Source organism: Bos indicus, chromosome 3, assembly GCF_029378745.1.
Source record: "Bos indicus isolate NIAB-ARS_2022 breed Sahiwal x Tharparkar chromosome 3, NIAB-ARS_B.indTharparkar_mat_pri_1.0, whole genome shotgun sequence".
NCBI classification, from domain to species: Eukaryota; Metazoa; Chordata; class Mammalia; order Artiodactyla; family Bovidae; genus Bos; species Bos indicus.
The window spans coordinates 32811575-32824210 of NC_091762.1; positions in this window are offsets into that span (position 1 = coordinate 32811575).

Genomic DNA, 12636 nt, shown 5'->3' on the forward strand with positions numbered 1-12636 from the left:
TCCCTCCTCCATGATCTCTTAATGTTGAAGTTACATACAGCTCAGTCCTGGTGTGTCTTTGATTTTATACCTATGTTCACTTACGATAGTCTCATCTAATTCTCATAAATTAAAATACCATCTATATACAGGAACTTTTTCCTGAACTTCAACATTGTGTTTCCAACCACCTTCTTGAGATTTCTATTTAGAAGTTCAGTGGGCATCTCAAAATTAACACAGACCAAACCCAAGTTCTAATCCACACCCACAATTTTCCTCAACCAAGATCTCTATCTCAGTTAATGAAAAATCCAGGCTTCAACTTGTTCAAGTGTACCTACTTGGAGTACACCTTGAGTTTTCTTTTTCTTATACCCTAGTCTAAGCTTCTCTGGAGAAGGGATAGGCTACCCACTCCAGTGTTCTTGGGCTTCCCTGGTGGCTCAGATAGTAAGGAATCCACCTGCAATGCAGAGACCTGGGTTTGATCCCTGGGTTGGGAAGATCCCCTGCAGGAGGGCGTGGCAACCCACTCCAGTATTCTTGCCTGGAGAATCCCATGGACAGAGGTCCCTGGAGGGCAGCAGTCTGTGGGATCGCAAAGAGTCAGACATGACTGAGTGACTAAGTACACCACAGTTGAACCTTGGAGTAACCTTGATTTTTCTTTTTCTCTTACCCTAGTCAGTTAGGAAATTGTCTTCATTTACCTGGAATCTGACCATTGTTTACCACCTGTATTGTGACAGCCTTGCATTATCTGTCATTTGGATTATTGAAGCAACCGTCTCCCTGCTTCCACCAGTGTCCTCCTACAACCTTTACTTAGCACAATAGGCAAATAATTGTGCTAAAAGTATAAAAAAGTGCGTGAATGCTCAGTCATGTCCAACTCTTTGTGACCCTGAGGAGTGGATCTGCCAAGCTCCTCTGTCCATGGAATTTTCCAGGCGAGAATACTGGAATGGGTTGGAATTTCCTACTCCAGGGGATCTTCCAGACCCAGGGAATGAATTTGCATCTCTTGCGGCTACTATATTGGTAGGCAGATTTACTTCTGCACCACCTGGGAAGCCCCAAAAGTATAGGTAATGAGAGGAAAAAGAACCAAAAGCAGAATGAGAATGGGCAAAATATATGAACAGATAATTCATGATGAAAGATATAACCTTCAAACGAAAAGTATTAAAATTCATTTGAGATTAGATAAATGCAAATTAAAATTCAACAATTTTCATTGGTAAGAATGGAAAATACTTAAGAATATGGCAATACATGTTGGCAAGACTAAAGAAATAGTCATGTTCACATGTTCCTGATGGGACTACAAATGGATACAGTTTTTCTGGAGGGAAATTTGATGGTATGTAACAAAGTTATTCATTTACGTTTTAACCAGTGGGGCCAGCTCCTCTGTTTTCAGGAATCCTGAAGATATCCCTCCAACAGTATTAAAGTATATACAAAAATATATTAATTATAATAGTTTTTAATTGCAGTGAATTGCAAACAATTTAAATGCCCGTTCATAGGAGAGTAGTTGAAAAAAAACATGTCTACATAGTGGGATGAGGAAGAGCTTTATGAACTGATAAGTGATTTCTAAGACATGGAGTAATTTCTAAGACATGCTTTAAAATGAAAAAAAAAAACAAAACACAGAAGAGTATAGCATGTTACCCTTCATGTATCTACCCTTCAAAATATCTCCCCTCTGTGGCTCAGCAGTAAAGAATCTGTCTGTAATGCAGGAGACACAGGTTGGATCCCTGGGTGGGTAAGACCCTCTGGAGGGGGGCGTGGCAACCCAATCCAGTATTCTTGCCAGGAAAATCCCTGGCAAATGGACAGAGAAGCCTGGCAGACTGTGGTCCTTGGAGTCACAGTCAGACACGACTGAAGCGACTGAGCAGGCATAAGAGCTATAAGAAAATAAACATCTGCTCATTTGTACAAAATAAAAAAATACGAGAAGCATAAACCAAAAGCTAACAAGACAGACTACCTAAAGGAAAGGGATAGAAAGAAGAAGAGAATGGCAATAGGTTAGCAAGAATGAAGTAGAGTAACATTTCTCTGATTACATCTTTTTGTATGATTCGTAGAATCTTGCATGCTCTTCACATACCCTTAAATAAACAAATGACTAAAACCAAGCAGGAAATGACAAAAGAAAATTGAAATGCCAATACTAACAAATGAAAGTAAATGTACTGTGAAAGAATAACATGACCATACTTAAGAAGATGGGGAAAAAAATCAACCTAAGCAACTTAGAAGCAGTATCTTCACTAGGCACAGAGCTAAAGTCTTAAGCACTGTGCTCTAGTTAGTAAATGTTATTCTCACAGGTATATGAGTTAGCAATCCTGAAACTGCATTTGCCTACTATGTACTGGAATTGAACAAGTAAGTACATATATTGTGGATAGTGAGAGCCAGGCGTCTTACTGTTGGAGGAAAACTTTGTAAAGAAAGGAAGAAGGATAAAGTCAAGCCTGTGGTATTGGATTAGAATAAGAGGCATCCACATAGATTCATGGGTTTTAGTATATAATTCAGACACATTATTATAAATATATAATATGGGCATATGTGTGGGTTAGTATACATTGATATTTCCTAACTAACTCACTGAGAAGGCCTAGAAGCAGTTGACACTCCAGAACAATGAGCACACCTACTATCAGATCTTGGTTTCTAGATGCCATGCTCCAACATAAGGAACCAGAGTTCCTTGGATAATTTGATTCCACAGCAGCCTGGAGCAAAGAAAATAGAAGATAAACTTAGGACATTTTGTGATGTCAGAAGGTAAGGAAATGCTCCTACAAAAGATGGAGGCTTATTAAAAACAGAGAAACCAATCTAAAGGAGCATCTAATGGCTAAAACTGGAATAATGTGAATAACAATATAATAGCGTTTGACTTTAACGCCTAGAATAATACACTCAGGGAGTCTATGCAAATATAAAAATTAAATGCATAAATGAAGGAAAAGAGACAGCTCTTTCTTACAGTTGAATTTGAATTAAATGTAGATGGAAAGGGGAAATAGAGAATCATCATTCTAAGTGCCCTGGTAATATTTGTTGCAGACAAGATTCACCAATGGATGCTAAAATTAGGGGGCAGATGTTTGAGAAGGAATTTCAATCTCAAAATACTCCCCCAAAGATACTTATTAACTATAAGGGGAAATAAAGTAACTGTAATTTAGGGGAGAAACCTAGCAGACACCAACCTATCCAAATGATCAGGATAAATAACACCAGTAAGTAGACATATCAATATCATGAATCCCTTGATATGATGCATAAAGACATTTTTGTATGTGGTAGTCTTTCCAAAAATACAAAACCTTTCTGTTATGGGCTGAATGTTTGTGTCCTTTCTAAAATTCATACACTGAGGCCCTAAACCCCAGTGTGGAGATGGGGCCTCTAAGGAAGTAAATGAGGTTAAATGAGGTCATAGGAATGGGACTGTGATTTAGTAAGATTAGTGTCCTTATGAGACTTTAGAATGATCCCCCACAATCACCCCCCCACCCCCAGCAAGAATGTACTGAACCAGCATGCTCGCTCTGAAGAAGATCAACTGAAGACATGGTGAGAATGCAACCATCTGCAAACCAGGAAGAGAGTTCACATTGGAGTTCACACTCAGTTCAGTTCAGTTGCTCAGTGGTGTCTGACTCTTTGCGACACCATGAATTGCAGCACGCCAGGTCTCCCTGTCCATCACCAACTCCCAGAGCTCACCCAGACTCACGTCCATCGAGTCAGTGATGCCATCCAGCCATCTCATCCTCTGTCGTCCCCTTATCCTCATGCCCCCAATCCCTCCCAGTGTCAGAGTCTTTTCCAATGAGTCAACTCTTCACATGAGGTGGCCAAAGCACTGGAGTTTCAGCTTCAACATCAGTCCTTCCAAAGAAATCCCAGGGCTGATCTTCAGAATGGACTGGTTGGATCTCCTTGCAGTCCAAGGGACTCTCAAGAGTCTTCTCCAACACCACAGTTCAAAAGCATCAATTCTTCGGCGCTCAGCTTTCTTCACAGTCCAACTCTCACATCCATACATGACCACTGGAACAACCATAGCCTTGACTAGATGGACCTTTGTTGGCAAAGTAATGTCTCTGCTTTTCAATGTGCTATCTAGATTGGTTATAACTTTCCTTCCAAAATCAGGAAGCAACAGTTAGAACTGGACATGGAACAACAGACTGGTTCCAAATAGGAAAAGGAGTACGTACAAGGCTGTATTGTCACCCTGCTTATTTAACTTATATGCAAAGTACATCATGAGAAACCCTGGGCTGGAAGAAGCACAAGCTGGAATCAAGATTGCCAGGAGAAATATCAATAACCTCAGATATGCAGATGATACCACCCTTATGGCAGAGAGTGAAGAGGAGCCAAAGAGCCTCTTGATGAAAGTGAAAGAGGAGAGTGAAAAAGTTGGCTTAAAGCTTAACATTCAGAAAATGAAGATCATGGCATCTGGTCCCATCCCTTCATGGGAAATAGATGGGATAACAGTGGAAATAGTGCCAAATTTCATTTTGGGGGGCTCCAAAATGCAGATGGTGATTGCAGCCATGAAATTAAGAGATGCTTACTCCTTGGAAGGCAAGTTAAGACCAACCTAGATAGCATATCGTAATGCAGAGATATTACTTTTCCAACAAAGGTCCATCTAGTCAAGGCTAAGGTTTTTCCAGTGGTCATGTATGGATGTGAGAGTTGGACTGTGAAGAAAGCTGAGCACCGAAGAATTGATACTTTTGAACTGTGGTGTTGGAGAAGACTGTATTTGAGTCCCTTGGACTGCAAGGAGATCCAACTAGTCCATTCTAAAGGAACTCAGTCCTGAATATTCATTGGAAGGACTGATGCTGAAGCTGAAACTCCAATATTTTGGGCACCTCATGCGAAGAGTTGACTCATTGGAAAGACTCTGATGCTGGGAGGGATTGAGAGCAGGAGAAGGGGACGACAGAGGATGAGATGGCTGGATGGCATCACCGACTCGATGGACGTGAGTTTGAGTGAACTCCGGGAGTTGGTGATGGACAGGGAGCCCTGGTGTGCTGTGATTCATGGGGTTGCAAAGATTCGGACATGACTGAGTTATCTGATCTGAACTGAAGTTCTAAATGAAAAATGATATATATATATATAACAAAATATTCTCAAATATACAAGAGCCGAGAAAATATGCTTTTCAGGTTTCCTTGTTGAATAAAACTATTTTAACATGTGCTATTACAGCTCATTGTAGGGCGTTTATTTTGGCCCCAGAGCTTGCAGAATCTTAGTTCCTCCACCAGGGGTTGAATCCAGGTCCCCTGCATTGGAAGCACGGAGTCCTAACCCTGGACCACCAGGGTATTCCTTGCATATTTTGTTTTTAAAAATATGTTAACCCTGAATATTCATTGGAAGGACTGATGCTGAGGCTCCAATACTTTGGCCACCTGATGCAAAGAGCTGACATTGGAAAAGACCCTGATGCTGGGAAAGATTGAAGTCAGAAGGAGAAGGGAACAACAGAGGATGACATGGTTGGATGATATCACCAACTCAATGGATATGAGTTTGGACAAACTCTGGGAGATAGAGAAGGACAAGGAAGCCTGGTGTCCTGCAGTCCATAGGGTCACAAACAGTTGGATATGACTGAGTGACTGAACAACAGTGGCTTTGTACTAAGTCAGCTTGGCTAGGCTAAGCTACATTTCCTAGAACTTCCTTTTGTATATAGTATTTCTAGTTAGGGTGGACTACAAGAGAGACTTCTGTGGGAAACTTGGGAGGCAAAAGCAAAGCAGTAGCCACTTTATTGCTCACACAGCTTGTCTGATCTACTGACACATATCTTTGTCATGAGGTGTGGCCAGATCTGGAACTACTTCATCTTCCCTGTATCTTTCTTCAGCTTTCTTACTTATTGGCCAAGTTACTAAGTTTAGGTCTGTGACAAAGAGGGCATGCAAACCATCAAGGTAAGAGACAATAGGAATTGACACAAATTTCAATCTGTCCTGTGGCCCTCAGCTTGTCCTTGTGTGTTCCGACTTGTTCTTCCTCTCCCTCAGAATTTCTTGCTGATTTCCTGCCTTGTGGACTTGAAGTTTCACCATCAGATAGGGAGACAATAGCTCTTCACAAGGAGGCAAGAAGATTAGATTCCTAGAATGAATCCTTTTGCACATACACAGACATACATATTCCACATTGTGGTTCTGCTTCTCTGATTGAATTCTGACTTATACATTACCCTGAATTTATTTTAAAATTCTCCAACAATTTCTGTGAAGAGTTTAGAATTTTTTTCCTTTCAAAGACTGTTCTTTAACTTGCTTCATATTGGTTTTCATATATGTACAGTGTGAATGAGTTCAATTCGATTTCTTTCCAAATGATTAACCCATTGTTTCAAGATTCTTAATTGAAAAGTCCATCTTTTCACTTTTGATAGGTATGTCACACGAGTGTATGTTCCTTGGTTCTTTGTCTCATCACAACAAAGATTTGGAGCGACGGACATTAAAGTCCTCAGTGCGTCACAGCTCTCGGGTCTTGGACAAACCGTGCTACAGCTCTTAGGCAAATCAGTGTTACAGCTCCATTTTATTTAGAAGATAGCAGGGGAATCCAAGACTCGAAGAGAAGAGAGTGGAGGAATGCGTGGGGAGTGGGGGGGAGAGAGAGAGAGAGAGAGAGAGAGAGAGAGAGCGCGCGCGCACACACACACGGAAGAGAGAGAGAGAGAGCGCATGCGTACGCGGGGGGGGGGGGGGTGGGGGGCGGAGAGAGAGAGAGACAGTCTGTGAGAAAGCGCTTTGGCTCCTCCTTTTATATGTTTTTTCCTCCACCTGGGCCTGCCCTATGCAAATTGGGCTTAGCCAGGAGTGCTGTTTGTTCTGCCTGAAGTCTTCACTCTGGTCCTCGGACCTTCTTTGACCTTCCTTGTCTTCTAGTCACCGCCATTTTGGACTCCTTTTCCCTATTCTACCTACCTAACATTTCCCCAAGAGATGGGAGGCCCAATTCTTTGAGAATACGGGCGTCGAGGTCTTTCTGGCTACTTCCTGCTGAACTGGAGCGGTGAGGGGTATTGGGCCTCCCCCTCTTGCTAGTCTCAACCCCCAGAGTCCTTATAGCGGTGTCCAAGGGTGTGTGATATTTTCCGTGGTCAGCTGTAGTTTTATATCTTTGTTGAACTGGCACTGCATGTTGTAGCTGGTTGATCTGGGCAGAGACAAAACAGGTTAGACAATTGACAGTACATGGAATAATCATAGGCATCATCAATATAGCATAATGAGGACTAGTAGGGACATTGGTCAATTTTAAATCCACATCGCCAGGATAGCTCAAGTCCCTCCTTGTTCAGGGATCAGAAGATCTATCTCCTGTCCGTTTTGGAGTACAGTCTCTGTCAAGCTGTGTTGGGAGTTATCCTGAGAAATCTTATCAACAGAAACCAGATTTTGGGGGTGTTCATTAGAATGGCACTCATTGGTAGTTCTGAATAGGTATCTGAGATCTCCCAGGGGCTCACAGGTGTATTGAGTGTACTCTTCTGTTTTCTTCCATGGCTTGACTCGTGAGTAGTGAATCCAGGAGTCATGTCCTGGTACCTTGACTGCTGTGGGGGTAGAAAGTATTACAGGGTAGGGGCCCTTCCATGTGGGCTGGAATTGAGCCTTTGGGGACCCATCTTTCCAGACTTTAATTAGGACTTGAGTCCCTGGAGCATATAGTGGTGACTCTTTAGAATCTTTTGGGTCCTGGTTCATACCCCACAAGCGTATATCCTGTTGGAACTGCCCCATGGCCATGATATAAGACTGGAAGGTCTGAACCTCTGGATCTAGGAAGAGGTCATTGACATAAACAAAAGGTCTCCCATATAGCATCTGATAAGGACTAAGACCAACCTGTTCCTTAGGGGCAATGCAGGTGCGGAGGAGAGCTATTGGTAAAGCCTCCTTCCATCCCAGGGAGGTCTCCTGGGTTATCTTTTTTATCGCTGATTTTAAGAACTGATTGGCTCTTTCTACTTTTCCTGAAGATTGAGGCCTCCAGGCACAATGGAGATAATAAGTAATGCCCAATGCTTTCGAGACCCCTTGGGTGACCTTAGAAGTAAATGATGTCCCATTGTCACTTGTAATGACCTGGGCAGACCAAATCTTGGAATGATTTCATGGAGCAGTTTTTTAACTACCTCCTCAGCCTTCTCGGTCCAGGTGGGAAAGCCTTCAATCCATCCTGTGAATGTATCTATCATAACTAATAGGTATTTATACCCTTGAGAAACTGGCATCTGGGTGAAGTCGATCTGGCCAGTCCTCTCCTGGGTAGGCCCCACGTTGTTGGATGGGCTGGGCCAGCTGGGGTCTTTGAGCTTCTTGAGGGTTGTTTAATTGGCAAGTGGGACAAGAGGAGACCACCTGTCTTATAGTTGTTTGGAGGCCTATTCCTCTGAAGGACCTTTCTAGTAATCTTTGGAGGGCCTTTTCTCCTAAATGAGTAGTGGCATGCAAGGAGTTAACCAACTTCCATTGGAGGTTTCCAGGCAGAAAAAGGAGTCCCTTTTTTTGGAACCACCCCATATGATCTTCTTGAAAGCCCTCGCTCTTAGCTTTAAGAGTCTCACCTCCCACCTCCAGTATATGAAGGAGTTTTTGGAAAATTAGTCTGTGAAACTAAGGTGGCAATCCCTATTAGGTCATGGTTCTGTAATGCTGCTCTCCTAGCTGCCTGATCAGCTGCTTGGTTCCCTCATGCCACTTCCGTGTTCCCTTTTTGGTGTCCTTTACAGTGGGAGACTGAAACCTCAGTGGGCAGATGGACTGCCTCCAAGAGTCGAAGAATCTGATCACCATATTTGATTGGGGACCCTCGGGTGGTCAAGTGGTCCCTTTCTTTCCAAATAGCTGCATGTGCATGTAGCACCAGAAAGGCATACTTGGAGTCAGTGTAAATGGCTATTCTTTTTCCTTTTCCCAGCTCTAAAGCTCGAGTCAGGACTATGAGCTCAGCTAATTGGGCTGAAGTACCTGGTGGCAGAGGCTTAGCCTCTACAGTCTCAAAACTGGAGACTACTGCATACCCGGCTCTTCTTTTTCCATCCAAGACAAAGCTGCTTCCATCAGTGTACTAGATTTCCTCAGGATTGGTCAGAGGATCTTCTGACAATCCCTCTTGGGGTTTTGTCCAGTGGTCCAAGGTTTCTAGACAAGAATGAAATGGGAGAGAGCCCTCAAGGGTAGGTAGGAGGGTGGCTGGGTTAAAAACCTCACAAGGGGATATAGTGAGGCCTGGATTTTCCATCAGCATTACTTGATATCTGAGGATTCTTTGATCAGACATCCATAAATGGCCTCTCCCATTTAGGAGTTGTTTTACTTGGTGGCTGGTAAAAATAGTTTGCCCCCAAAGGAGAGTTTTAAAGCATCTTCTATCATGATTGCAATAGCTGCAAGATTTCAAAGGCAGGGGGGCCAACCTCGGGAAGTTGGATTGAGCCTCTTGGATAAGTAAGCTACAGGCTGGGGCTCAGATCCCAACCTTTGAGTTAACACTCCCAAGGCTATTCCCTCTCTTTCATGGACATAAAGTTGGGATGCTTTTCTGGGTCTGGCAACCTCAAGGCTGGTGCCTGAGTTAAGGCCTGTTTTAGTGTAGCCTCTGCCTCCTTTTGAGGAGTTCCCCACATCAGTGGGATTGAATCATCTCGTCCCTTTAAGCTTTCATATAAGGGCTGGGCAATTAGACCATAGTTGGGTATCCAGATTCTACAATAACCAGTTTGCCCCAGGAAAGCTCACAATTGTTTTCGAGTCGTGGGGGAGGGCAACTGGAGGATTCCTTGTACCCGATCAGAGGACAGCCTCCTGGACCTGTGTGTAATCTGAACTCCCAGGTAAGTGACCTTTGTCTCGACCATCTGTGCCTTAGTACGGGAGACTTTATATCCCCTTTCTGCCAAGAAGTTTAGAACCTGAATTGCATGTTGTTGGGCACTTTTCTCATCTGGAGAGCAGACTAGTAGGTCATCTACGTATTGTAATATTTTCCCATTAGGTCCCGGGTCCAGATCTATGAGATCCCGGCTAAGGGCCTGTCCAAACAGGTGGGGGCTATCTCCGAACCCCTGAGGTAATACTGTCCAAGTCATCTGTTGGTGTTTTTCTCCTGGGGCCTCCCACTCAAAGGCAAAAAGGTATTGGGATTCTTTAGCCAGTGGTATGCAAAAAAAAAAAAATGCATCTTTGAGATCCAAGACTGAAAACCACTTGGCACTGGGTGGGATTTCTCCCAAGATTACATAGGGATTGGGTACTGTGGGATGGAGGGGAACTACAGCTTCATTTATAATCCGGAGATCTTGAACCATTTGCCAGGTTCCGTCTTTTTTTTGTTTACTGAGAGGATTGGGGTGTTACATGGCGAACTGGTAGGGATCAATAGCCCGCAAGCAAGGAATTTATTTATTAAAGGCTATAGTCCCTCCCGAGCCTCTCTTTTGAGAGGATATTGTTTCCGGTTAGGAAAGCGAGTGGGATCTCGGAGGACAATGATGACCGGTTCAGCTTGGTGGGCTCGTCCAGGAATCCCCTGGTCCCACACCTGGGGGTTAATTTTGTCTTCCCATAGTTTTTGATCCCTCTCTATTGAAGGTGTAATGGGTTCTTCAGTAGTAACCAGGAGCTGTAGAGCTCTAGGGGCTGAAAAACTTCCCATCACAAGGTTGGTCCCCAGTTTAGTGAGTATATTTCTTCCCAATAAGGGGGTAGGACACTCAGGGACCACCAGAAACTGGTGGGAAAATATTTGTCGATCCCAGCAACAAAGAAGTGCTCGGGTGAATCTTTTAGTAGTTGCTTTTCCTGTAGTACCCAAAATGGTACAGGTTTGGGAGGAGAAGGCTCCGGAGTAGGAGATCAAGACAGAGTAGGTAGCCCCTGTGTCAACCAAGAAATTCTCAGACCTACCTGCCACATCCAGTTGCACCCTTGGCTCCAGCCCCATGATGGTTATCTGTGACAGGCGGGCTGGCTGGAGTGGGCTGCTTCAGTCCTCTTGAACCATTATGAGGGTAGGCTTGGCACTTGACCTTGAGGCTCTTGGGTCCCCAGGGCAGAGTGCCGCCCAATGTCCCAGTTGATGGCATTTGTGGCAAGCCATTCTAGGAGACTTGTTTGGACGGTTTGGACACTCTTTGGCCCAATGCCCCGCCTGTCTAGAGATCAGGCATCTGTCTCATGCCTTGTCCCTCAAGGACTCAGGGTTTGCCATAGGGCTTCTCTGGAGGGCAGCCAGCATTTGGGCATGCCTTGTCTCTTTCTTTCTCTCCTCCTGGGCCTTGGCCTCCTTCTCCTGTTCTCTGTTATAAAAGGTATTGGTGGCTGTCTGGACCATCTCATCTAAAGAGGCAGCAGCGTCCTGCTGTTGTAGCTGCTGTAACTTAATTCTGATATCTGATGCACATTGGGACAGGAATTTGTCCTTTAAAATCACCCATCCCTCATAAGAGTCTAAGTCCAGGTTGGTAAACTTTTGGAGTGCCTCTTTTAGCCTCTCCAGAAAGGCAATGGGGTTCTCATTGGGCTCCTGAGTTATTGCTGAGACTGGGCACAGTCCCACAAGTAATAGGCTTCTTTATGTTTCCATGGGTGGGCTTCCTTAGGGGTGAGTCTTTCTAAAGCTTATCCTACCCAGAACTGTTGCAACCTGAGAGCCAGGCGTCCCTGGGTCATGGTGCAGATCCCCAGGCAGGCTGAGGCATGACAGCCTCCTAGAGATCGAATCCCCAGGCAGGTCGAGGTGTGATGGCCTCCCGAGGATTGGGTCCCTGGGCAGGTCGAGGTGTGACGACCTCCTGGGACCCCTGGGACTAGAGGATCCCCGAACAGGTTGAGGTGTGACAACCTTTCGAAGATCGACCCCTAGGCAGGTCAAGGCGTGATGACCTCCTGGGACCCCCCAGACTGGAGTTTGGGCATCCCCAAGATGTCCAGTGTGACCAGTGCTGGGTAGAATTAAGAGATTTGTAACTCATTGCTAGTTTGCCCACCGTGGACAGGAATAGATACAAGTTCATCTTACCCAGAACTGTTGCAACCTGAGAGCCAGGCGTCCCCGGGTCAGGGTGCAGATCCCCAGGCACGCTGAGGCGTGATGGCCTCCCGAGGATTGGGTCCCTGGGCAGGTCGAGGTGTGATGACCTCCTGGGACCCCTGGGACTAAAGGATCCCCGAACAGGTTGAGGCGTGACAACCTTTCGAAGACCAATCCCTAGGCAGGTCAAGGTGTGATGACCTCCTGGGACACCCCGGACTGGAGTTTGGGCGTCCCCAAGATCTCCAGTGTGACCAGTATTGGGTAGGATTAGGCGGTTGGATATTATAAAGTATTTTCCTCACAAGGCCAACTATTTTCTGGTTGTCTCTCCAGAAGATTGTAGAGACAACCTTGTGGGTCTGGATGGGGCTCAGGAAAAGAGCATGAAACAGGAGGGAAGGGGGCAGAGCACAAACTTTGAAAGAGTGACATAGCACAAGGGTATAATGTAAACCAATTAAAATCAATTGGGTCCAAGATGACAAGTCAACTTCAAGTAAACCTTAA